Below are 27725 nucleotides of genomic sequence, written 5' to 3'. Positions count from 1 at the left end.
AACCCCTTTTCTGAGGTTTCCCAAATGCTTTCCACAAAACATTTTCAATTCCCACTAACAACCCTTTTTAAGCTCGTAAAGCCCCCCCATAGGGACTTCTTTCCTCAAAAATATATGTGCTTCCAAAAAGGTGCCGAAAGATTTCGTCTAATCAACCCCACATTAACCCACACCCACTTTGTTTTACAATAAAACTACTTAACCATCCCCCCTCTCCGGACTGCGGACCAGAAAGCGGTTTCCACCCAAACACTCGGAAAATTCCAGCATCAACTGGGTGTAAGTGCTCCTGCTAAATGACTACAAACAACCGCACACGACTTTTGAGTCTTGGCACGACGATTTCTCCAAACAACACACTTTTCCACAAAGTACACGACAACAACTTTATATAGTGTGAGAGTTGCTACTAGTTGAGGCAAAATTTATAATCACCTCCACACAGCACTCGGCGTCAGGAAAACCTGAGATGAGAGCTATTCTGCAAACAGGTGAGGTTATGTCGAGGATTCTTTAGTTTAAGGTTGGTACCATTTTGTGTAATCCTGTACTAGAATCATGTCATTTTCGTTGAATGTGTAAAATTTGAGCAATTTACACAACACTCCTTCATTTCCATGATGAATTTTCAATTTATCTAACCACGTTCATTTCTAGATTCCTTGAAAATATGCTTGCCATAAAGCTCTCGTTGAAATTCTTTGCCTAAGCCACACAAACATACATCCAGGTAAAGTTCCTCAGTTTACCGACCGCATACAGCATACATTCCTCTTTTCCCGGAATTTCCCTGCGAAGGCATCGGATGTAGGTGAAATTTAGTGCCTGCACGAGGACCTCTCGGTATGTTCCTTGCCTAGTAGTGGATCTGTTTACATTTGCATATAGATTAAAGGTACAATCTTATTAATAAAGTTGTAATTAAAATATGAGCTGTGAAAGTACTACCATGGGTGAAAAGTTGGTGGGTACGACCGTCCTCGGAAGCTGAAAAGTTTGGGGACGAAGGCCTTCCAAACGTGTTGACACCTACACGAGTGGACATCGAAGTGGTCCAATTTGCATTCCGTGGCAAGTCCTTTGAAGGTGAGGTGGAAGTGTTGGTGGAGAAATTTTGAAGGTCCTAGTATTTTCATTTTGAAAATATGTATTGCATCAATGTACCACGCCTAATTTGCAATCTCGAAAAAAAACAAAAAATGTCATTGTTTAAAGTGTCAAAAATCCATTTAAACAACATTAAATGCGACCTTCTTAACGCCAATTATTATACAATGAGCAAAATTGTGCCCTGTCCAGCAAAAAAAAAAATCATCAAAAAAAGTAACAAAACCCCAAAAGCAAAAAGGTGCCAAAATTGCGTTTACTTTTGCGTACACTCATTATCGTCTAATTATTTCAAGGTTTGCCCACCCTCGGGGGAAGGCACACTTCCCCGACACGTGTGTGTACTAACCACCACAAGCTGAACGATGAAGACATGTTTGCGTTTTGTACCGGCAGCACCCTCCATGACCGGGAAAACTCATAATAAAGTGATGAGTTCTTCCCACCTCCTGCGTCACCCACTTGCAGAAAAGAGGATCGCTTGTATCAAAGTGTAATTACGGGGTCCTGGCTGTTTCCTCTAAGCAACTTTGGAAGGGGGAAGAGGGAAATGTTTGAATTGTAAATGTAATTTCAGCTCGCAGGGATTAATTACTGAACATATCGGATGCGAGCGCTATCAGATGATTATAAATTAACTTTGTTAAGGTGAGGGAAACCTGTGGGTTTGGGTGACGAGACCGGTGCACATCAAAGACTACAATGTATGAGGTATTAATTATTCTGCACATTTGAAATCAAATGCAAATGTTCTCGTATAAATGGGAAAATCTCTAATCATCAACATTCTCAGTTATGTAACTAGTTAAAAATTCATTCAAGTTAAATCCAAACATGGAAATCAATAATGACCTGATTTTCTCAGTGTTACGTATTACCTTTAAAACTTGAAGTGATACAACCAAAAATCATTTGGCTTTAATACCATGCTAAACATTCCAATCGTTGCGAAATTCAACGAACTCTCCCTAATCACTCCCCTTGGCAACCGATATACTCACACAATCCAAATTCCAAACATTCCTCATTCCACCACCTCCCTTCAATACCGCAAACGATAAACTATTCCATCATATCAATTACTCAGAAACATCAACATTCTGACCTCATGGAGAGTGTGTGTGTTCGTTCTATCGACACGAACTTTTCGGAACAATCGGACGTGCCAAAAAATTCAGCAGCAGCACCACACACACATACATCACCGCCGGAATGACCCGACCATCACAATCGAACCAACAAATTACATCTACAAGCCAAATTGAGCGAAGCTGGTCGCGAGAAACTGACACTGTAAAAAAATTAGAACTTATCTTTTCCCAAATCGGCATTCTCCGCATCAGCGCGATGCGCAGAAAGGAAGCATGTATTGGTGACATCGCAATCGTTGAGCGTTTGCGCGTCTCTTTTGTGTCGATCTTCGTACTGATTTGCGTTCTTTTTGAATCTGTTTGCATCTCATTGAATGTATTTGCACCATTTTGAACCTCTCCTAATCTATAGGAGCGAATTGAGTATTTGGCTTTTTTATCTCTTAATATCATCTCAAATCGTGCGAAACTTTCAAATATGAAAAAAATCCTTGAACAAACATTTTTCACAGTCCACCAACGCTCGATGAAGCTTGTTTGGCGCGAAAAGCTCTCCATCGGGGTGGTTTGCAAAACGAAAATTGCAAATCCACGACGCCGACCAAGAGGAGCGTGGTGGCAATTAAATTAGCATACAAATATTGTTCCAACCCTCCCGGGATCCTTTATCCACCCTCCCCCACCTTCAGTATTCACGGTCACTCAATCCGGTCCGTTCGTCAACCAATACCACGTTTTTCTTCCTTCTTCTTCTTTTTCTCCGCTGTGCAAATATAAACTTGGGAGTAAACATAGTGACTGACGTTGACAATCAACGGAAAGGAAGAAGCGGGCGATGCGATGAATACGAAGAAAGAGCCTCATTTGCATAATTTTCCTTTCATCTATGCTAATATTTTCTGTACGACACTTCTTCGCTGAATAACTCATTCCACATTCTTCACTGGGATGAAGAAGGGTGGAGGGTGAGGAGGGTGGTTCTATAGTGCCAAACCGGCTTTCCAGTGACAACTCTTTACGCGGTTTTCGCTAGAGAGCAAACGATGGTGTCATCACCTCTTCTTCCTTGTTTTGTTGTCTTGCTGATCATCTTGACGTATTTTTGTTTCATTTTCATATTTGTCGTTATCATGTTTTCGCTTTCATCGGCGATGATGGCATCGGATGGGTTCGGAATTCAAGTTCGTTTATATTAGCAATCGAAACACTTGTGCTGTCTTGACACAATCATCGTTATAAGAATCTTTTGAGCGGACTTCAAAAGTGTTTTATATTTTTCACTTGATAATAACATTGAATAAAGAATTTCAAAAGAAAAAAAAATGATAAAAAGATACATGAAAATTGATATAGAATACTGAACATATGCATCGCGCAAAACAATAATTAAACACAAAAAAGTTGTATAAAACGAAAAAATCAAAAAGATTTAGAGAAATTCAACGATATTAAAAAGGAATCAAAATGAAATATAAAGGTTCAAAGATAGTGTATATAAAAGATACCAAACATTGTTTCCTTGTGTATTCCTTGTGTTTTTCCTTTGTTTCTTTCTTATGTTTCCTTATGTTTCCTTATGTTTCCTTCTTGAAATTCCTGGTGTTTCTTTGTAATTCTTTTTTGTTTCCCTGTGATTCATTCTTGTGTTTCTTTGTGTTTCCTCGTGTTTCCTTGTATTTTCTTGTGTTTTCTTGTGTTTCCTTGTGTTTCCTTCTTGTATTTTCTTGTGTTTCCTTCTTGTGTTTACTTGTTTTGTTTTCCTTGCTGTGTTTTCTTGTATTTCCTTCTTGTGCTTTCCTTGAGTTTTCTTTGTGTGTTCTTCGAGTTACCTTGATGTTTCCTTTCGTTTCTTTGTGTTTTCCTTGTATTTCCTTGTATAAACCTTGTATTTTTTCATGTGTTTTTCTTGTATTTCCTTGTGAGTTCCTTATGTTTCCTTTTGTTTTCCATGTGTTTTTTTGTGTTTTCTTTGTGTTTTCCTTGTATTTTCCTAGTATTTCCTTGTGTTTTCTACGTGTTTTCCTTGTGTTTTCCTTGTGTTTTCCTTGTGTTTTCTTTTTATTTTACTTGAATTTTCCTAGTATTTCTTTGTGTATTCTGCGGAGTTTTCCTTGTGTTTTACTTGTGTTTCCTTTTTTTCTTGTGCTTTCCTTGTGTTTTCTTTGTGTTTTCTTGGTGTTTTCTTCGTATTTTCTTCGTATTTTCCTAGTTTTTTCCTTGTGTTTTCCTTGTATTTTCTTCGTATTTTCCTCGTTTTTTCCTTGTGTTTTCCTTGTATTTTCTTTGTATTTTCGTTGTATTTTCTTTTTATTTTCCTTGTAATGTCCTTGTAATGTCTTTGTAATGTCCTTGTAATGTCTTTGTAATGTCTTTGTAATGTCCTTGTAATGTCCTTGTAATGTCTTTGTAATTTCCTTGTAATTTCCTTGTAATTTCCTTGTAATTTCCTTGTAATTTTTTTGTAATTTCCTTGTAATTTTCTTGTAATTTCCTTGTAAGTTCCTTGTAAATTCCCTGTAATTTCCTTGTTTTTGTTTTTGTTTTTGTTTTTGTTTTTGTTTTTGTTTTTGTTTTTGTTTTTGTTTTTGTTTTTGTTTTTGTTTTTGTTTTTGTTTTTGTTTTTGTTTTTGTTTTTGTTTTTGTTTTTGTTTTTGTTTTTGTTTTTGTTTTTGTTTTTGTTTTTGTTTTTGTTTTTTTTTTTGTTTTTGTTTTTGTTTTTGTTTTTGTTTTTGTTTTTGTTTTTGTTTTTGTTTTTGTTTTTGTTTTTGTTTTTGTTTTTGTTTTTGTTTTTGTTTTTGTTTTTGTTTTTGTTTTTGTTTTTGTTTTGTTTTTGTTTTTGTTTTTGTTTTTGTTTTTGTTTTTGTTTTTGTTTTTGTTTTTGTTTTTGTTTTTGTTTTTGTTTTTGTTTTTGTTTTTGTTTTTGTTTTTGTTTTTGTTTTTGTTTTTGTTTTTGTTTTTGTTTTTGTTTTTGTTTTTGTTTTTGTTTTTGTTTTTGTTTTTGTTTTTTTTTTTGTTTTTGTTTTTGTTTTTGTTTTTGTTTTTGTTTTTGTTTTTGTTTTTGTTTTTGTTTTTGTTTTTGTTTTTGTTTTTGTTTTTGTTTTTGTTTTTGTTTTTGTTTTTGTTTTTGTTTTTGTTTTTGTTTTTGTTTTTGTTTTTGTTTTTGTTTTTGTTTTTGTTTTTTTTTTTGTTTTTGTTTTTGTTTTTGTTTTTGTTTTTGTTTTTGTTTTTGTTTTTGTTTTTGTTTTTGTTTTTGTTTTTGTTTTTGTTTTTGTTTTTGTTTTTGTTTTTGTTTTTGTTTTTGTTTTTGTTTTTGTTTTTTGTTTTTGTTTTTGTTTTTGTTTTTGTTTTTGTTTTTGTTTTTGTTTTTGTTTTTGTTTTTGTTTTTGTTTTTGTTTTTGTTTTTGTTTTTGTTTTTGTTTTTGTTTTTGTTTTTGTTTTTGTTTTTGTTTTTGTTTTTGTTTTTGTTTTTGTTTTTGTTTTTGTTTTTGTTTTTGTTTTTGTTTTTGTTTTTGTTTTTGTTTTTGTTTTTGTTTTTGTTTTTGTTTTTGTTTTTGTTTTTGTTTTTGTTTTTTGTTTTTGTTTTTGTTTTTGTTTTTGTTTTTGTTTTTGTTTTTGTTTTTGTTTTTGTTTTTGTTTTTGTTTTTGTTTTTGTTTTTGTTTTTGTTTTTGTTTTTGTTTTTGTTTTTGTTTTTGTTTTTGTTTTTGTTTTTGTTTTTGTTTTTGTTTTTGTTTTTGTTTTTGTTTTTGTTTTGGTTTTAGTTTTTGTTTTTGTTTTTGTTTTTGTTTTTGTTTTTGTTTTTGTTTTTGTTTTTGTTTTTGTTTTTGTTTTTGTTTTTGTTTTTGTTTTTGTTTTTGTTTTTGTTTTTGTTTTTGTTTTTGTTTTTGTTTTTGTTTTTGTTTTTGTTTTTTGTTTTTGTTTTTGTTTTTGTTTTTGTTTTTGTTTTTGTTTTTGTTTTTGTTTTTGTTTTTGTTTTTGTTTTTGTTTTTGTTTTTGTTTTTGTTTTTGTTTTTGTTTTTGTTTTTGTTTTTGTTTTTGTTTTTGTTTTTGTTTTTGTTTTGGTTTTAGTTTTGGTTTTGGTTTTGGTTTTGGTTTTGTTTCACAGAGATTCAAAAAGATGCGAAAAGATTTAAAAAGATTCAAAAATATTCAAAAAGATTCAAAAAGATTCAAAAAGATTCAAAAAGATTCAAAAAGATTCAAAAAGATTCAAAAAGATTCAAAAAGATTCAAAAAGATTCAAAAAGATTCAAAAAGATTCAAAAAGATTCAAAAAGATTCAAAAAGATTCAAAAAGATTCAAAAAGATTCAAAAAGATTCAAAAAGATTCAAAAAGATTCAAAAAGATTCAAAAAGATTTCAAAAAGATTCAAAAAGATTCAAAAAGATTCAAAAAGATTCAAAAAGATTCAAAAAGATTCAAAAAGATTTAAAAAGATTGAAAAAGATTCAAAAAGATTCAAAAAGATTCAAAAAGATTCAAAGAGCTCCGAAAAATATGAACTAAAAAACGAAATAAAGAAAATTTACTTAGGCGCAAATATAATATGATTCCAAGATAATCAAAACTGGGTCAACAGAGCACATGTTAAACAGATAATATATTTATGATAATTTGACAGTGTTTGTTTGACATTCGATATCAAGCAAAGTTTGCGTTCGCGTGAAGGCTATAACTTGCTCTTAGGCTTATTTGAGATTGTAGATTTTGTGTCGAAAAACCTTGGTTGAAACAAAAGGCAAAAGTTTTACAAGTATTTCTTCAATATCTTGTTATTTATTCAACTTTTTCTTTTACAAATTTTATTTTCAAACTGATGATTTTCGCAAAAAATGTCGGCTTTACAAAAGAACAAAAACCTCCTCAAAAACCAATTCCGCCAAATTTGAGCCTCTCTGGCTATGAAAATTCATAAAGTAAACAAATAACGCCCCAATCCATGTTTATTCAGCAACCATCCATTCACCGCCAAAATGACGACGACGTGTGCGGGACAGGTTTCATGAATTTGAAATTTTCAAGGTCCCTCGTAATTCCGCGGAGCGCGAGTTTTGGCGCGAATCATTTCGCACCACACGGTCGATCGATTGACTGTCGATGATGACGATTGTTTATGCGAAAAAATCTGGAAAAAATTGCAAACTGGTTAGGTGGTGCTGGAAGATTCCATCATCAGCAATCCAAAAAAATCAAACATGACAGAATAAAAGTGTAGTTATCTTTTATTCCAAAAAGTTGACAACAAAATTAAATCCTGAAATCATGTTTTCAGAAATCTTTTACCTTAAATTCACCCAAATTTTCATCCTTTCAAAACCTTCATCACCGCGCTTTGAATCCCAGCCCGATTTCCCTTGCCACAATAGGGACACTTAATTCGAGCTGATCCCATCGCTCGACCTGGTTTCGATCCCCCAATCATCCGGCTGCTGCTGTCGTCTCCGTCATCGTCTTCTATATCCTTTGGATATTCCGGAACGTGAGGAGAAGAAGGGAAGGGCGGGGTGTTGAAAATAAATCCCACTTTGCAATCGATGAAGCTACCCGAGCTTCAAAAATACTCGACAAACTACCCTCCAGCTCCCTTTATTTTTTGTTTGGTCCATTTTCATCCCTCGAGGGGGCTGGGAGGAAACCCCCAGGAGGAGAGTGAAAGTTTTCCCTCGGAATAATACAAGCAAACACTCACTCGCACACACACTTTTTTCTCTCGCTCTGGGTTGATCAGAGACCTCGCGCGATGGATTGTCGATGATTTGCATAAATATTTCATTATTTCCATAGCAATTGAAGCCAACGTGAAAAGTGTGTCTTGCGGAAGGTAGAATACGAATGCTGATGGAGAGAAACCCTTTTTTTTGCGTTGCTGCTCTCGGTTCTTCATTCAGACGCAATTTTTTTCTTGGGAGTTTTTTTTTCTCCGACACCTCCCACGATTTCTGAGTGATGGAAAAGGGGCACGGAAAGAAATTGCTTTACCCGTTCGAGAATCGTTTTAAAAGTTTAGCAATTACAAATTTCACGGAGTTTTTTAAATGTTTGTATTTATAAATGAAAAACAATCCAGTAAATGTTTGAAACATGTTGCGTAATTTTTTCCAAGTTTTTCCCTAAAAGGTCCAACATGGAGGTCGGAGTTTCGATTTTGTTTTTGTCCAATTTTTGGTTTAAATAAAAATTATACATTTTTTTCACTCATTACATTATCTTTCATTGCTAAGCAAATTTGCATTTATTTTTGAAACGCTAAATTTAGCTTTAAAATTGAAATTGTCAATTTTTATCATCTTCCACAGGTTAGATAGAAAACACTTTTAAAAACGTGCCTTTGATTATTTATCAAATAAATTTTGTTGTGTTTTCAAGGATAAATCATAGCCATCAACGATTTTATAGAAATTCAAAAGATTATGAAATTTTTATTTTTTCATCAAATCAATAAACAGAACTATATATAACTTAAGATAAAATTTGCAACACTTAAAACTATACCTTCGCTTACCTGAGTGTCTGAGAGGGATAATAATATGATAATAATTTAAATCCGTTCCAATTTCTATAAAAATAAATTAAAAATGTTTTAATTTAGAAAAAAATTGAAAAAAACATTGGAAAATTCATTTTTATTGATTTAAAAAAATAAATAATATTTCATTATTAATTATTTAAGAATTTATAGAATCCTTTGCCTTTGCCACTATTTTGTTAAAAACAGTTTCATGTAAAATTAATAAAAAACTACATAATTCAAATAAGTTTTACCAGTTTTTATAATATTTCTTTAGGAATCATTTAAAAGTGTTTCAAAAGTTCTGCAAAAGAAAAATGTTAAAGATGATTTGTTGAATATTGTTTTCAAAATGATTTTGTAGTAACTTCCCTCTTGAATTTTCCCATGAACTATTGCAATTTAACTTAGCAAAGAAACAAATCTTCAAATGGGATCAAAAATAAAATATTTTCAACAACAAGATAATCAGTCTAACAAAAATTCAAATTTCTTGAAAAGAGGTTTATATACGGGTAATTCTCCGCCAACTCACACAGCAGTTGCCCCGACCCCTCTTCGATTTGCGTGAAACTTTGTCCTAAGGGGTAACTTTTGTCCCTGATCACGAATCCGAGGTCCGTTTTTTGATATCTCGTGACGGAGGGGCGGTACGACCCCTTCCATTTTTGAACATGTGAAAAAAGAGGTGTTTTTCAATAATTTGCAGCCTGAAACGGTGATGAGATAGAAATTTGGTGTCAAAGGGACTTTTGTGTAAAATTAGACGCCCGATTTGATGGCGTACTCAGAATTCCGAATAAACGTATTTTTCATCGAAAAAAACACTAAAAAAGTTTTAAAAATTATCCCATTTTCCGTTACTCGACTGTAAAAATTTTTGGAACATGTCATTTTATGGGAAATTTAATGTACTTTTCGAATCTACATTGTCCCAGAAGGGTCATTTTTTCATTTAGAACAAAATTTTTCATTTTAAAATTTCGTGTTTTTTCTAACTTTGCAGGGTTATTTTTTAGAGTGTAACAATGTTCTACAAAGTTGTAGAGCAGACAATTACAAAAATTTTGATATATAGACATAAGGGGTTTGCTTATAAACATCACGAGTTATCGCGATTTTACGAAAAAAAGTTTTGAAAAAGTTGGTCGTCATCGATCATGGCCGTTCATGGTCACCCGCGACAGACACGGACGACGAAACAAAGAGAAACGCAAAAAGTAACTTTTTCAAAACTTTTTTTCGTAAAATCGCGATAACTCGTGATGTTTATAAGCAAACCCCTTATGTCTATATATCAAAATTTTTGTAATTGTCTGCTCTACAACTTTGTAGAACATTGTTACACTCTAAAAAATAACCCTGCAAAGTTAGAAAAAACACGAAATTTTAAAATGAAAAATTTTGTTCTAAATGAAAAAATGACCCTTCTGGGACAATGTAGATTCGAAAAGTACATTAAATTTCCCATAAAATGACATGTTCCAAAATTTTTTACAGTCGAGTAACGGAAAATGGGAGAATTTTTAAAACTTTTTTAGTGTTTTTTTCGATGAAAAATACGTTTATTCGGAATTCTTAGTACGCCATCAAATCGGGCGTCTAATTTTACATAAAAGTCCCTTTGACACCAAATTTCCATCTCATCACCGTTTCAGGCTGCAAATTGTTGAAAAACACCTCTTTTTTCGCATGTTCAAAAATGGAAGGGGTCGTACCGCCCCTCCGTCACGAGATATCAAAAAACGGACCTCGGATTCGTGATCAGGGACAAAAGTTACCCCTTAGGACAAAGTTTCACGGAAATCGAAGAGGGGTCGGGGCAACTTTTCCCGATTTCGTGTGAGTTGGTAGAGAATTACCCATACATTGAAAATGGTTTGTACCCATCGAAATTGTCCATTTCCTACAGGTTTAGGATAAAATAATATAAATTTAAATGTAAGTTTCAAGCAAACTGTTAAAAAATGTATAACAATTGCTTTTAAGTAAGTAAAAAAATGTATAACAATTGCTTTTTTAAGTAAAGTGATTGAATTTTAGGCCACTGTAAATTGTATTTTTAGGAATTACTTAAATATTAAACATAGCTGCATAGTTAAAAAAATGCTCCAAATCATAAATCTAGTCTAGTTTTCTCACTATTTTTTTAATTTTTACCGTTATTTGCTGTTAATTATGAGTTAATTATGAAAATAGCAAATAAGAAATGTTTCTATTTAAATATGTGTTTTTCTTAATAAAATTTAATTTAAAGAATTTCTCAAAGTTTAAAAATTGAAAAAAAAATCCAGTCAGTCAAACAGTCAGTTTATTTTGGAGTTCTACGAATAAACAAAATTTTGAAATCGCAGAAGTCCGTTATAATTTTAAATGAAGATTTATGTCGTCCCTTACCCCCTTCAAATTTGGATAGCATATCATGCATATCAAAACATTTTTTCAAATTTTGAAACTGTGAATTATAATTTGAATTTTTATTTTTTTATTTTTTTGCCCCCTTGACTTAGGTTAGTGTCGAAGGAAATACACCTAAAATATATTTGCAAAGGTTGCATTTTCAATTTAGTTATTTCAAGCGAGTGCTAAAAAAAACTTATATTGCTATGCACTGTTTTAACACTTTTTGAAATTACGTCACTTTTGAAAAGGATTTTTCAGTGAAACGATTTTTCCTCCGTTTCAGCTTAGCAAACTCTTAACCCTCTACTGCTCAATTTATTCCATTTTTTTTATTTTTCCCGTGTCATTTTGTCATTTTGTGCAAAATTTGTTCTACATATAACTTTACTTCTCTTGTTTAAGGGGTTACATACATGTAAATCGACAAAAAAGTCAGAGGTTGGTGTAAGCACACTTAATTTTATTTAAAATCTGTTATCAGGGCATTAAAATATACATTTTCATCTATTATCAAAACAAATTTGAAGACATTTGGTTGTATCATTGCCGAGATATAGCTATTTGAAGTTATCAGTTTCCAAAAACGGGTGCCACGATATCTACACACTGCCTTGACCAAATCGGCTCAAAAATTTTGGTGAAGACTCGTTAAATTGGTCCTGTGTGCATGATGAAGGCCGATTTTCAAAAAACTTATTTAAAAAAAAGATAAAAATATTTTTGTGTTTTTCATATAAAAAATCGTCAGTTTTTGATTTCTGTATTTTTTTTAAAAAACTATTATTTCAAAATTGGGCTTCGTCATGCACACGGGATATGTCTTGAGAGTCTTCACCCCAAATTTTAGCCAATTTGGTTCATCCCATCTCGAGATATCGTGGCACCCGTAAATCAACTCTGTGTTTCGAGAAAAACGCTCAGAAAGTTTGACAGTCCGCTTTGCGAACGGCAAAATTTTGAGCTTAAAATCGTCTCTAACTCAGTTTAATCATGTAATATTTTCATGAAACATTCAGGAGTGATTGAAAATCATCTTTTTAGTGGATTCAATAAATTTGCTGTAATATGAAATTTTGCGATTTTCTACATGTATGTAACCCCTTAATGCTTTTCTTGTTTAATTTTTAGTATTTTATATTGCATTTATCATGTTTAGTTTAATTTTGTTTTTGATAGTATTTGGACTATTATACCACCTCCTATCATTACATTTTGCTTTCTATTTTTTTCATGTTTTTATAGTCACTTTTTCATTTTTTGCTTGTTTTTCACATTTTATGCTCTAGAATGGCACAATTATAATTTAAATTGTTTTTAAATACGTAGAGGCATAGTCTGGCACACTACAAAAATTACTGTATACTTAATCTCACATAATATAGAGGAAATGTTAGTAAGAAACAAAATTATATTTTTAAAAACATTGGCAAAGTCACATAAAACAAGTCAAACTTCCAACCATAACATTTTCTGAAATTCTTAGAGTTTCTTCTTTCCAATGCTTTTTAATGATCAAAAATCGGTTGAAAAATTGATTTTAAGTGAATTTTGTAGATGGTTAATCCAAAACATTGTCAAAATGTATAACTTTTCGATATAACTACTAAAAACTTTATAAACTGTTATAATGAAAGCCATTTCGTGAGTGATCAGTGAGTATATTTAAAATGGAACTGCAATAAAAAAAATTTAAAGTCATCGCTAGCTCCAGTTGTTTTCCTTTTTCTCTAAAAATTGCAATAAAAAATAACTCGTTTTTTTCCGTGCCCTGACAAATCGCCGAAAGACGAACCACTTTCCCATTCAAAGGGAAACCCCATCGCCCGCCGCCGCCGACCGACGTAATGTGCCTATTGTCATTCCATCAGAAACATTAGTGCGTGTTGGGAGTATTTCATCACTTGAGTCCTTTTTTTGCCACCTCTTCGTCCTTCTCCAAGAGAGGAGGGCCCTTCATCTGATGGGATGGAACGAGCTATTTTTTTTCCCTAACCATCATCATCAGCAGGACGAATGCTGCTTCCGGCGTCATCCCCACCGCACATCCTGATCATCATCAGGGAGAAGGCCTTGCGAAGGAAGGAAAGAACCTTCCTGCTGGTGGGACACAATGGGGCCATCTCGGAATGCAAAACAAAAATCAATCAAAATGACAAATACGATTTCTGGTGTTTGGGAAAGGGCTTTTGTGCGACTTTTTTTTTTCGGGTGAATTGAGATTGAGATGTCGGAGCAAAGGCCGGCATCAATTTGTTGAAGAAAAATTTCAAAAGACTGTTGAAGGGTGATTTCTAGGAATTGACTTGTAATTAGAGCGATAAGGTGATTTCTTTTGACAAGTTTGGCTCTACTCTGAACAACTTTTTATCAAAAATTTCAGTTTCGTAGCTTCAAAGGTAATTCCAAATCAATCAACAATACTCATTCATCAAACTTCACCCAGCAAATCCAAACCAGGTCAACCAGTCAAACCCATCCTCGGGCAACCAATGACTTGCTCAATTCCAAGTTGATCTACCTCCCCAAAAAAAACTCTTCAACGATTTTTTTCACCTCTCGAAAACTGATCAGTTGCGTCCCGCCAGCCGTCAGGTAGCAATTCGCCGCGGACAATTATCACCCTCGGAAAGCTTCCGCCCCAGTGTTTAGAGCTTTTTTGGTTCGACCGTTCGTTCTTGTCCGCCGCTGCTGGCCATTTACGGCGCAGCGCAGAAATCTACCCAACAAAAAAAGTGCGCGCGGCTGATGATGGCGTGTGATCCGAGGCCCCGACATGATAGACTCTCTGTTATTATTCAATCATTTTCTTCGGGCACCCGAATTGAACCTGGTCGGTTGAGTGATTGGACTGGTAAGTTTTGGGATGATGTGTTTTTTGGGGACGAGATGGAAAATCTCTTCCATGAATTAAAATTTTCAATTTATGAAAAAAAAGAAAATTTAACAGTATGAATCTCCATGGATTGCATAGAAATTAAAGTTAGAATGATTTTCAGTTGAACGCTCTTACGAAGAGATACCTAAACGTAGACCGACAACCCAATTGAGTGAAACAGATTGATCATTTATGGTTCATTTCGCTTTCAATTTGCATCGACAGCCAGGGTACACTGAGTAGACAGAGCAGCTTTTTTATGCTCTCCAGCTATTCTCTACTCATTGCGGCAAGAGCTCTATCGATTGTGGCAACACTGGCCCCTAATGAAGTTTTTGCGGGATAGTTTGTATCCCAGATTGGATCAACTTTAACGTAAGAACTTGTTTGATTAGTGAATTTTAATACCACTTATTTTATTTCAAAACCAAATAACAAATTTTAATCTCAGAGCAGAAGAGACTTTTTTTTTCAAAGGTTGGGATTGAGATAGTCATGACAGTTTTTTTATAACTTGGGCTTAAACAATCACAAAATGCTTAAGACTTAATAATAATTGTGCGTTTTCGATTGATAATATATTCAGAGATATGGTCTATTTAACATTGACCATTTTGACTGATAAGGTCGATGCTAATATTTTTCCTTCTGCTCTGGCCAGGGTCGAGGGGGAGGGCAAAAAAAATAGATATTGAAATAACAAGCCATGGTTTCAAAATTGGAAAAAGTGTTTTAAAATGCATTTTACACTAGTTCAGTTGTTTTGCAATAATTAATTTTCGAAAAATGAAAGAATTGACGAAAACAAAAATTTTAGCAAAAAAAAACTTAAACGTCGAAAATTTTCATGAATTCAAGAGATTTTTAAATCAACTCAAACCTGCTAAAAGTGATTTTAAATTGATCAAATTGATTTCAGCTGATTGTACTTAAATTTCCATTGAAGTTTTGAAGTTTTTTTAAATTCATTTTTTTCACCTGATTTTTCTGGCCACCTTTGAAGGGTGGGGGGGGGGAGAATGACACAAAAACTGTATATACAATTTGTACCAGCCTTATTAAGAATTAAATATTTTTAAACATGATTTAGTCTATGTATCAATGTTTAATTATAAATCTACCGACTTTGATATTAAAAAAAAATACGTGGGTTGCTACAAATTATTTTTTCTTGAATTTGAGATAAGTTAAAGTGCAATGATAAAAAAATTCAACGCATGGTTACAGTATAAAGCAGAAAATCTAAGTACAAGCAAAAAAAACATATTTTTTTGAATGATCGAAATCCATGCGGTATTTATAATTCAATTTATATCGAGATGATTGTAATTTTTCTTAAAAAATTAGGAGACAAATCGCCATTTTTTTAGCATACCTACAAATTTTAATGAAAAATCAAGTTCAATCAAAAGAAAACAATATGAATTTCATTTTTCTGCATTGGTAAATATGTGTGGCATTTTTGGGCTCGCCTAAAAATATGTTGATATTTTAATCAAATTCCAATGCACAGCACAGCAAAAACTTTTTTTTTCGCTTAAAAAATAGTTCGTCAAAACATACATTTTTTCAAAACTAATGATTGTAAACCAATTGGACTAGTGTATAATGCATTTTAAAACACTATTTTCTTCGTATGTTGTTTTATTCTTAAGATCGTTTTGCAACAAGTTGCTTACAACATTTTTAGCAATTCCGAAAACCACTTTTTGAATGACATTTTATGTCAATAATTTAGTCTTAAGTAAATCCATCGTTCAAAACAAGAAAATATTGAAAAATGTTACTTTTCGCTACAAGTGTTAAAAAGTTGACAGTTTCACAGCGGAATTGCAAAAACTAAATTTTTATACCTGAATTTAAAAAAAATCTGAATCCAAAATTTTAAAATTACCAAAAAATTAAAATTACAAAACATTAAAATTTTCATAACAATTTTTAATTACATTTTTTTTAAATTTACTTAGGTTCATGAATGTATTGTGATTTGCAATACAACGATGACAGAATATTTTATGAGAGATCTGTATTTACTTAAAAATTAATCTGTAATTTATCTGTATCATGTCAAATTTGCAGATATAGAAGACATTTAAAAAAAATACAGCTGATTGAAGCTTTTTATCATATTAAAGCATAATTCAATAATAAAATTGTTCTTTTTTTATTATAATCATTTGGAAAAACTGTAAACACAGATTTTTTTAATTTTTGGGAACGAAAAATCTGTAAAATACAGATTTATCTGTATATCTGGAATGGCTATTTGTAAATTAAAAAAAAAACTCAATTTTGGAAGCTAAAAAGTAATAAAATTCACAATTGCCACCATTTTGTCTGCCTTAGATGAAACAAAATCAAACATAATTTTTGGAGTCATATTTTAAGTCAGAGACCCAAGCTTTGATAAAAATTTCTGGATTCTATTATTAAAAGTGAAACATTTGCGAGGACTGAACTTAATCAATAACGGACCCCGCAGATAAATTTCAAAGTCCTAAATTATAGGATTTTCTGAACTTTTGATCAAAGAATGAACTTTTGATCAAAGAATGTCAATAAAATTAAAATTTTGTTGAATTTTGTTATCATTTTTGAAATTTTAGATTTTTTTCAATTTAATTTTTACTTAAATTTTAAATTTTTTAATTTTGTTTTAATTTTAAATGTTTGGTTTTATTAATTTATAAACATTTGAATTGTTTGTGTTTAGTATGTAGATTTAATTTAATTTTTTAACTTTAGTAAAATCTGGTTTTAATTTAAGTCTTTTAAGATTTTACAAGTGATAGTTTGACGAGAGCTTTTTCCGCTAATCAACTGTTTGTGGAACATGCCATAAAAAGGGAAATTCATTGTACTTTTTTAATGATTAAGAACAGAAATTTTAAATTTGGACTTCCTTGGTTTTTGTAACCTTGCAGTGTCAGTGTTAAAATATTTCACAACGTTGTATACAGTAAAAAAAGTTGAATTTTGGAAGGTAGAAATTTCACCAAAAACTGATGAAAATTGATGAAAAACTGATGAAATATTACTCTCTTTTTCGACACAAAATCATTCACCATTCCCAGATAAATATTATTGTCTTTTTTTCTGTGTATACAGTAAGACTTTTTTTTTTTAAATTAGGCATCATCCTTTAAGTATGTCACCCTTTAGGAGGGGAGGGGAGGGGGTGGAAGGGGGTTTTGAGCAAGCGTGACATCACATGTTAAAAATATAGGAAAAAAAGAAGGAGGGAGGGTGCTATTTTTTTCTTATTTTAGCGTGACGTACTTTATGGATGAAGCCTTATAAGTAAATATAAGGTTTACTTACATTTTTGCAGGATTTCTATAGCCGTATTTTAACTTAAAAATGTATTTCAAAATTTGTAATAAAACACTGAACAGTTTAAAATAAAGTTACTAAAATGAATGAAAACCCAGCAATTAGACAAAATCATACAATTAAAGTTAAAGAACCTCCCAAAACAACAAATAAATAGGAAAAACAAACAAGATAAATGCCACATAATTAATATAAAATACATCCAAAACAGGGCACTCTCGTCCGAGAAAATAATGGCCTCGAGTCGAGAAAAGAGTGGTACCGCTCACGGATACAGAGAACTCAGCTCGAGATGGGCGAGAGAATGATTCCCTAGAGGTTCGTTTGTAAAAAAAGTTCTTCCATCAAACAAAAAAACCAATAGTATCGACTACGGGAATCGAACCAGAGACCTTTGACAAACTAATCCAATGATTTAACTGTCTCGACCACCACAGCTTAGTGATCAATGGGTGATCAGAAGTCGACATAAGACAGTTTGTGAAGATTTATTGTTTCTGGTAACGAATGAACACACGTGTTATGATGGTGTGAGTTGGTGACATTTTTCTTTCGATTCTGGTTCTGAAACTTCAACCAGTTTTAGGGAACGATTTTCTCGACTATGAATTTTGGGTGTATAATTTGAAAAAAAAACATAAAACGAGAGCAGTTTAGCTTTTCGTACTAGAAAAGTTAATAACCTCCTGAACACAAGAAAATAAAAAAAAACATCGAAGAAATGGGGTGTTGTAATTTTATTCGAACTCCAGTCAACTGAGGCCACTTACAATTAAGTGATTCTTGTCAAATATTACAAATCGATGCCGGTGTGCTCTTTAGTACTAAGCTTGCTGGGATTCCCTATTGGAGAGCACACGGGCATCGAAATATAAATTTGTGTTAAACTTTGAACTGTTCTCTGTTTTTCATACTTCAGAACAGATCGTATTATCCTACTCAACTGAAGTACTGATCCTGCCCATATTACTACAACTGTGACAAACAACTTCTGATTTATTGATTTCCTGCAACCCTCAAAACGTACCAATGCTACGCACGTCAATCATCGCATCGATTCGTTTAAAAATATGGCCCGGTCACCCTCGGGCAGTTTACCCCTCCAGGGAATCATCCCAAGCCAGATCGCCACACTCCCGCGGGAAATCAGCAGCATTCCGGCACAATTCGCGTCCAAAAACGCAGTGAAAGTAACCGTTCCTGCGGCTCGCGCCAAGTTTAAAATTCATCAATCACGTGCGCGGGACAAATTTGGGACAGTCCCGGTCGTCGAACGATGATGGACGGTCCAAATTTGGGACACACGGAAAAAATCAGATTGTTTTTTTTTTTTTCAGATTTTGATCATGTTCCAAAAAAAGGTAAAACATACAATTTTTTTTCTATGCGTCAATTCTTAAATCTGACAGATTGGAAAATAAATATTGCTTCTCACGTTTTGACAGCTAATGGTAGCTTCCAGCAAGGCCAGTAAATCCCACATGTTCGTACCTGAAAATAGAACCAGAATGGAAAGCAGCAATTAGCGTTATGGCGAATAAAATAGGGACGAATAAAAGCATAAATAAATCTTAATTCAATAAAAAAGCTCGCGCGTAACCGTCGGTTGGACCTGTCAGCATTCCATCCCGAAAGCTCTATATTTGCATTATTGCTGCCACGGGCACTGAACCTAACCAGATTGGCACACATACCAGCACGTGTGCCACCCCCCCACACATACAGAAGCGCCGAAACAGCGCGAGAACGAAATGCAAAATTTAATTTAAAATTCTCAATAAAAAAAAAACGCCGAGCTTCAATGAATAATGTCGAAATAAATCTGCACGTTCACGTCGTTGTTCAACGTTATTTTAATGAACCGTGGCTGGCAACCGCACACACACACTCACAGGGGGGGGTCGTACGCCATCTGTCACACATTCGTCAACCGACGCCGCCGCAGTCGGCAGACGGTGTGGCGACGCGACGCGGTGGCGGCTCGCGTTATGTTGCACGTGTGTGACGTTCTACAATGTTTGTGCTGGGATTTCATTTCGATGGAGAGAGGTAGTCCTTTCTTTCTTGCTTTATTTTTGTTTTGATTATGTGGAGCTGTAGGAGGAGGTTGTGTTTGTTGATAGGGGAATGTAATGAAAAAAAACATCGAAATGGAAATTCTTGTGAAGTATTTTGCAAAAACATTAACAATAATGTTGATACCTATGACTTGGTGATTCGAGGCATTACAAAAAGTTTTTCAAAATTCTAAGGTGACTCCATGTTTGAAAAGTGACCTCCAGGTCACGTCATAGTCATGCTACTGTCACATTGCAGTCATGTTGCAGTAATGTCACAGTCACTCCACTGTCAAGTTGTAGTCATATCACAGTCATGTTGCAGTCATGTCACAGTCACGCCACTGTCACGATACAGTTATGATGCAGTCATGTCACATACAGTCCACTGTCAAGTTGTAGCCATGTTGCAGTCATGTCACAGTCATGTCATCGTCAAGTTGTAGTTATGCCATAGTCAAGTTGCAGTTATGTCACAGTCACGCCACTGTCACGATTCAGTTATATTGCAGTCATGTCACAGTCAGTCCACTGTCAAATTGGAGCCATGTTACAGTCATGTTGCAGTCATGTCACAGTCATGTCATTGTCACTCTATTGTCAATTTTTAGTTATGTCATAGTCAAGTTGCAGTTATGTCACAGTCACGCCACTGTCAATATACAGTTATGCTGCAGTCATGTCAATGTTATGTCACAGTCAGTCCACTGTCAAATTGTAGCCATGTTGCAGTCATGTCACAGTCAGTCCACCGTCAAGTTGAAGCCATGTTGCAGTCATGTCACAGTCATGCCATTGTCACGCCACTATTAAGTTGCAGTCATGTCACAGTCATGTTGCAGTCATGTCACATGCACGCCACTGTCACGATGTAGTCATGAGAATTTTTGGAGTCTTAAAAAAAGCTCCTTCCCCCTAATGCCAACTTCAACCTAAACTGACAGCTGGCACCGCAGACCACGAGGACGACGCCAACCGCGTCGCGTCGTCGTCGCAAGGATCCACACACATTATTGGAATCGAAACAAAGCTCTCGCTGGGTGGCACCGTAGGTTCAGTCTGCCAAAACAGCAACAGCAGCTGACACTGGCGCGACGTGATTGTAACCACCAGCAGCGTGTGGGTGGGCGGTTGTCATAATTGGCCGAACCAGCAGCTAGGCGTGACGGATTTTGTATTGTTTTTCTTGTTTTCTGATTGAAATGTTGGTTTGTAATTTGTAAGAAAAATTGACTGAAATTTAACAATGTCATTTCAACAGAAGTTTAAGCTCTTAAGTGCCTCGGATATCCCTTTAAACCCCAAGCAATCATGCGGTTCTGCAGCCCGAGATTGCTTCGGCTGATAATGGGCCCAAAGTTAATTAGAATTAGTTCCTAATACCCATTCCATGCTGGTCTGATCTTATCTCTGAACCACTCTATCCGGTATCTCCAACCTTCTCCTATAATATGAGTTATCACCTTAAGGCCTAGCACCGATGCACCTGTCTATCTTCCGGGTTTCCCTAAACGGCTGACTTTGCTGCAAATCGTGCCGTAATTTTGCCCAGCACGAACCAGGGATAACAATGAATTTCACTTATCAGAGCCCAGACAAGTGCTACTGTTGCGCTTCCGGAGTTGTTCCGGAGGGCCTTAATTTACAGTTCCCTCCCCAACTCAAGATCTCGATACGTGCCCGGCCTAAAGTCCGACCATGTGTGTCTCATCAACATTGTTTGAAATCACAAGACCCGGTGCATGGGGACGACGCCAGCTCCAGTTGAAACCACAACCTGAAAGACTTTACTGTCTGGCTGCACTTGGTCCAACTTGGACCACAGAGTGTAGGGTTGCGTCCTCAACAGTGCGGCGTAGCCAGCGAAGCGCAAATCAAACAACTCCCAGTTTGCCGTTCTACCCTAGCCAGAGTAATACCCATTACTGCCGTGACACATACGGGGCAAAACACCGAAAGCTCCGTACGACACCGTAGTCTCTTCCGAGCGGCACACCACGTTCCGACAAAAGACTTTTTCCGTTTTGACCTCGAACCAGGCTCAAAGCCAGGCTTTTTTCACCGAAGATGGTTGACTGAGGTCGTTGGCCGATGACTTCATTTTGCTTAGAAAAATGACGTAAGCGACTACTGAGAATGTCAATTGCGTTCAGGGCTTCGGAGTCGGAGTCGGAGTCGGTGGAGTCGGGTCTTTTTGGGGACCTGGAGTCGGAGTCGTCAAAACTCGAACAGCTGGAGTCGGAGTCAGAGCCAAAGTCGGAGTCGGAGCCGAAAATTTCTGATACCCTGGAGTCGGAGTCGGAGTTATCTCAAATTCAATAAAAAATATGTTTTTTTTTATTGTTCAGTATTTGCTATTAATGAGTTTAATTTACATAAATTCTTATATATAAATTGTTTTTTTTTTTAAATCACATTAACTGCGCTGCATTTTTTCTTTCATTTTTTCAAAAGCTTTATCAGATGCTATTATGTTGTTGAATCTTTTTATTGTGATTGGAAAGCTCTAATTGTGTAATGATCGCTAAATGATAACCTGTTAATCCCTTCTTACCCAAGTATTTAGTATCATAACTCAAAAAATTATAAACAATATTGGTTGATTTAAATCGAGTCTTGACTGCTTCCTTTTGCCAATATTTATGTTCCTTTTAATTCAAATTTGACCAAATTTATTCAAGTTCTTTCTGAAAAAGTACACAATCAGTCATCTTTCACACAGATAGCGAATGTCTTGGAGGTTTTAAGTAAATAATTTTTAATGAAAAAAGTATTTTTTTTAATAACTGTTTTTGGAATTCAGCAAAAAGTCATTGGCAGTATAACTCATCCAACAAATAATCAACGATTATTCAAATCTATTACTTAAAACTCTACATGCGTGTTATGTTTATAATTATGTATAAACAAATCAAAGTGTTGCATTTAAAATAATTGAAACTGGAAAAAAATATCAAAAAATGTTGTAACTATTTTTGAAATAATCATTGAATATGTCAAATATCTTAATGTTTACTATTTATTTACTAAAATCAGTTGATCCTTAAACAAACTATTTTGATACCGCTGCAAATTCATGATTTCACTACCAAAAAGGACTTAATTAAAAAAATATATCGAAAGAATGATGGAATTTCTATTTATTTTTCAAATATTGTAAAAAAAAATCAAAATATTATTCAACCGGTTAGAATTTTTTCATACTGTAAGTCCCACGCCAATATGATGGAAGGTGATTATCATTGCAAATCAATGTAGCTTAAAAAAAAATATCTTCTTTGAAAGGTAGCTCAAGGGTTCCTTTATATATCCGTGAACTTGAAAATATGTGACCTGCGATTTTTTTTTCTTTTTACAATTTTAAGTTTTTACTTATATTATGATGGAGGCGCACGATCATTTCAAAAGCTTCGTTTTAGGTAAATATTCAAGAAGTATCGTGTGCCTTCTTTTAAATATATAAAAAAAATAAAATTAATATAATTCATAATTCCTAGGTAATAAATTTTATAGGTCACGAATATTTGAAAAGGACCCTTTAAGCGTAATTTTCTTAAAGACAATTTTTAGATACATTAATTTGCAATAATAATCTCCCTCAGCCTTGGGGTGATGTCAATGTACGTCTCTAAAAAAATGGTGCTTTAAAAAATAGTTTCTTTTAAAATTGTAATTCGAAAAAACAAGGTGACTATGAAAGTCACTGTGTTTCTTATACATGTCAGCTTGAAAGTGAGCAAATTGAATTTATATGTTTAATCGATTATTAAGGCCAAGTTTCTTTTAAAGATTCATTCAAAAACTAACAATTTAATATTGAAATTTATTAGCTTTTAATAAATGGGTAATTCTCTACCAACTCACACGAAATCGGGAAAAGTTGCCCCGACCCCTCTTCGATTTGCGTGAAACTTTGTCTTAAGGGGTAACTTTTGTCCCTGATCACGAATCCGAGGTCCGTTTTTTGATATCTCGTGACGGAGGGGCGGTACGACCCCTTCCATTTTTGAACATGCGAAAAAAGAGATGTTTTTCAACAATTTGCAGCCTGAAACGGTGATGAGATAGAAATTTGGTGTCAAAGGGACTTTTATGTAAAATTAGACGCCCGATTTGATGGCGTACTCAGAATTCCGAATAAACGTATTTTTCATCGAAAAAAACACTAAAAAAGTTTTAAAAATTCTCCCATTTTCCGTTACTCGACTGTAAAAATTTTTGGAACATGTCATTTTATGGGAAATTTAATGTACTTTTCGAATCTACATTGTCCCAGAAGGGTCATTTTTTCATTTAGAACAAAATTTTTCATTTTAAAATTTCGTGTTTTTTCTAACTTTGCAGGGTTATTTTTTAGAGTGTAACAATGTTCTACAAAGTTGTAGAGCAGACAATTACAAAAATTTTGATATATAGACATAAGGGGTTTGCTTATAAACATCACGAGTTATCGCGATTTTACGAAAAAAAGTTTTGAAAAAGTTACTTTTTGCGTTTCTCTTTGTTTCGTCGTCCGTGTCTGTCGCGGGTGACCATGAATGGCCATGATCGATGACGACCAACTTTTTCAAAACTTTTTTTCGTAAAATCGCGATAACTCGTGATGTTTATAAGCAAACCCCTTATGTCTATATATCAAAATTTTTGTAATTGTCTGCTCTACAACTTTGTAGAACATTGTTACACTCTAAAAAATAACCCTGCAAAGTTAGAAAAAACACGAAATTTTAAAATGAAAAATTTTGTTCTAAATGAAAAAATGACCCTTCTGGGACAATGTAGATTCGAAAAGTACATTAAATTTCCCATAAAATGACATGTTCCAAAAATTTTTACAGTCGAGTAACGGAAAATGGGAGAATTTTTAAAACTTTTTTAGTGTTTTTTTCGATGAAAAATACGTTTATTTGGAATTCTGAGTACGCCATCAAATCGGGCGTCTAATTTTACACAAAAGTCCCTTTGACACCAAATTTCTATCTCATCACCGTTTCAGGCTGCAAATTATTGAAAAACACCTCTTTTTTCACATGTTCAAAAATGGAAGGGGTCGTACCGCCCCTCCGTCACGAGATATCAAAAAACGGACCTCGGATTCGTGATCAGGGACAAAAGTTACCCCTTAGGACAAAGTTTCACGCAAATCGAAGAGGGGTCGGGGCAACTGCTGTGTGAGTTGGTAGAGAATTACCCAAATAAAATGTAAAATTGAGGTTAAGTAAGGTAATCCAAATTTACTTACAAAACTATTCTTTTGAAAACGCCTTCAAAACTGGAGATTTTTTAGATTTCTGTTTCAACAACATATAAAACTTGTAACCTAGAAACTTTTTTTTCCGTTTTGTGATTCGAACTTATTTTCCTTGATAAATACAAGACTCTTATAGAGTATTTAGATAATCGTATTTATCAATGTTATTTAAGATAAGAGGGCCTCGTGGCGCGGTGGTTAGCGGCTTCGGCTGCCGATCCCTAAGTTGCTATGGGGCGCGGGTTCGATTCCCGACTTATCCTTCTGGCCTTCTATCGGATGGGGAAGTAAAACGTCGGTCCATTTGCGTAAAAGAGGTTTTGGGTGACTCGCCACACATAACCTTCGGATGCCTAGAAATGAGCAGAAACTAGCAACAGAGCCCACAAAAGTCCCGCGGGTCGTTAAAGTGGATTGCTTTTTTTAAGATAAGATTAAGGGTTAGACAACTGACTTTTAAAACATTTGAAAATATGTGGAGTTGGAGTCGGGTCCAACCATTTATTGAAAGCTGGAGTCGGAGTCGGCTAGAGTTGGTAGGCCGGAGTTGGGGTCGGAGTTGGAGTCGGTTGGAGCTGAAAGCTGGAGCCGGAGTTGGAGTCGGAGTCGGCTTATCGCAGAAAACCGGAGTCGGAGTCGTTTGAAATATGACTCGACTTTGCAGCCCTGGTTGCGTCACAGTCAAGTCCTAGTCATGTCCCAGTCAAGTGCCAGTCAAGTCCTAGCCAAGTCTATTCCAATTCAAGACTTATTATTTTTTTAAATAACAAAACTATTTCTGCAGATTCGAAAGTAAAGTTGAAAAAACGATGAAAGTTCAGTAAACTGAAATTCCAGACAATGCTTTGGACTTTCGCATCCAAAACCTACGAAATCTGTCTGCACGGAGAAAAAAGAGTTCCCAAAATCGTGAACAAGCGTTCATGAAAATGAGAACCTCGAACAAAGTGTTCAAATTCCATGGTACGATTTTGAAAAACGTACCATGAAATTTGAACACTTTGTTCGTGGTTCCCATTTTCATGAACGCTTGTTCACGATTTTGGGAACTCTTTTTTCTCCGTGTGTATTAAATTATAGAGCATTACCATGTCAAAGAAAATAATTTAGCATAACTGGCCAGGACATTATATTTTTCCTTCGTTGGCTTGCGTCGTCCCCGGCAGTGATTTTGGCATTTTGTATCCTCCCTGGACAGCGAGAAAGGGTGATTCACGGCGTGTTTTCTGGGCAACCTTAAGGAGAAAAAATAGTCATCACTACTTTCAAAAGTGTCTTATAGGAAATTTTCTCAGCTTTCCAATGCTTCTAAGAGCGAAATGTTTCATCGGAAAATTTCTGAGATATCTCTATTTTAAGTTTCTTCTTTTAAAATCCTTGATAATTTATTGAAAACTTTATACTAACAGTTCAGAAAACTTATCAAATGATGTGTTTCATGTGTATTTTACTGACCAAAATGTGCGAAATAAGACAAGAAACAACTTTGTAGAAGGTTGCAAACCGCTAAACATTTTGAAAATTTAGTTTAAACCGAATTTTTGAATATGTGGGATTTATTCAAATAATAAAATAACAAAACCGTATTGAAATATTATTTTTACAAGAACAAATAGATTATTACATAATTGTTGTGTACAAATAACACTGGTCTGCTCTGATTCAGCTTGGATTTAGATGATACAACCGAAATTTCTACAGGTTTGAGATTGATAGGGTATTACAAGATTTTTATGAATTTATATCATATTTCCTTAATCAAACACTAACTAGTTGCATGGATACAAAACATGTTTTATACTCGAAATTATACTGCAAATTACTGTTGCTAGCTTTAGGAGAAATACTTTTCATTAGTATGAAATGATTGCTTCAGTTTTTTTGTATTAAATAATCAAGGAATTAGCAATATTTTAGAAGTTTATTAGACTCTCATCTTCAATCTCATCTTAAAAAAATATATATGTCTTGATTTTTGTTCAAATAGTTTGAAAAGAAAGTTTTTTTGTTAAAATACTATTTAATTTTTGTTCAAACAAAACTTAATGTTTGTGACGGTGTTTTCAGAATTCTGAATTGGAAGACTCGAGTTTTATTGCTACTTTTAAGTGCATTTTTTACAGAAAACATTTTATAAAATTTTATCTTTATTTTATACTTATGAAAATATGACTTTTGAGGCTTGCTACAGTAATATGTAGTAAATTTTTGATTTCAAATCATATTTGTATTTATGTTCCTGGTTAATGTTTGCTTAAGAAAATACATATCAAATTTATTCATTAAAATTCAATAATACCATTAACAATCACAAACCTGCCAAAGTTTCGGTCGAACAAGCTAAATCAGAGTAGACACGTGATATTTGTACACAAAAAATATGTAATTATCAAATAATTCTTGTAAAAAATACATTTTTACACTGTTTTGTGATTTTAATTTCTGAATAAATCCCATATATTCAAAAACTTAGGCAAAACATAATTTTCAAAATGTTTAGTGGTTTGCAACCTTCTACAAAGTTGTTTCTTGTCTTACTCATCAAAATGTGCAAACACTTTTCATTTGATAAGTTTTCTGAACTGTTAGTATAAAGTTTCCAATAAATAATAAAGGAATTTAAAACCAAAAAACTTAAAATAGAGATATCTCAGAAATTTCCCGATGAAACATTTCGCTTTTAGAAGCATTGGAAAGCAGAGAAAATTTCCTATAAGACACATTTGAAAGTGGCGATGACTATTTTTTCCTGATAAGGTTGTTCTAGAAAACACGCCGTGGATTCTGAACAGTCCCGGAAAATGTCCCCCTCAGCGGCGGTGGGGTGGGAGAAACTTTGCAACGTGATAAAAGTGTTGTGCCAAGGATGAACGAATTTGTCAGACCGGCGGGACATCTGCAGGGTCACGGTGACTGTGTTATTTATGTAACCTTGCTTTTGACTGCTGAATCGAGGCCGGATTTTTGTTTGAAACTTTCAAATTTAGAGTTTGTAATTTTTTTCAGAAATCATCCAAAATAAGAAAAAAACACTTCCTCAAAACGCACTCACAAAAAAAGGACACACATACAGACAAAATCACATCCACGCGAATGAAAA

This window comes from Culex pipiens, chromosome 3, assembly GCF_016801865.2.
Source record: "Culex pipiens pallens isolate TS chromosome 3, TS_CPP_V2, whole genome shotgun sequence".
In the NCBI taxonomy this organism is placed as follows: Eukaryota; Metazoa; Arthropoda; class Insecta; order Diptera; family Culicidae; genus Culex; species Culex pipiens.
This window is presented reverse-complemented; position numbering follows the sequence as displayed.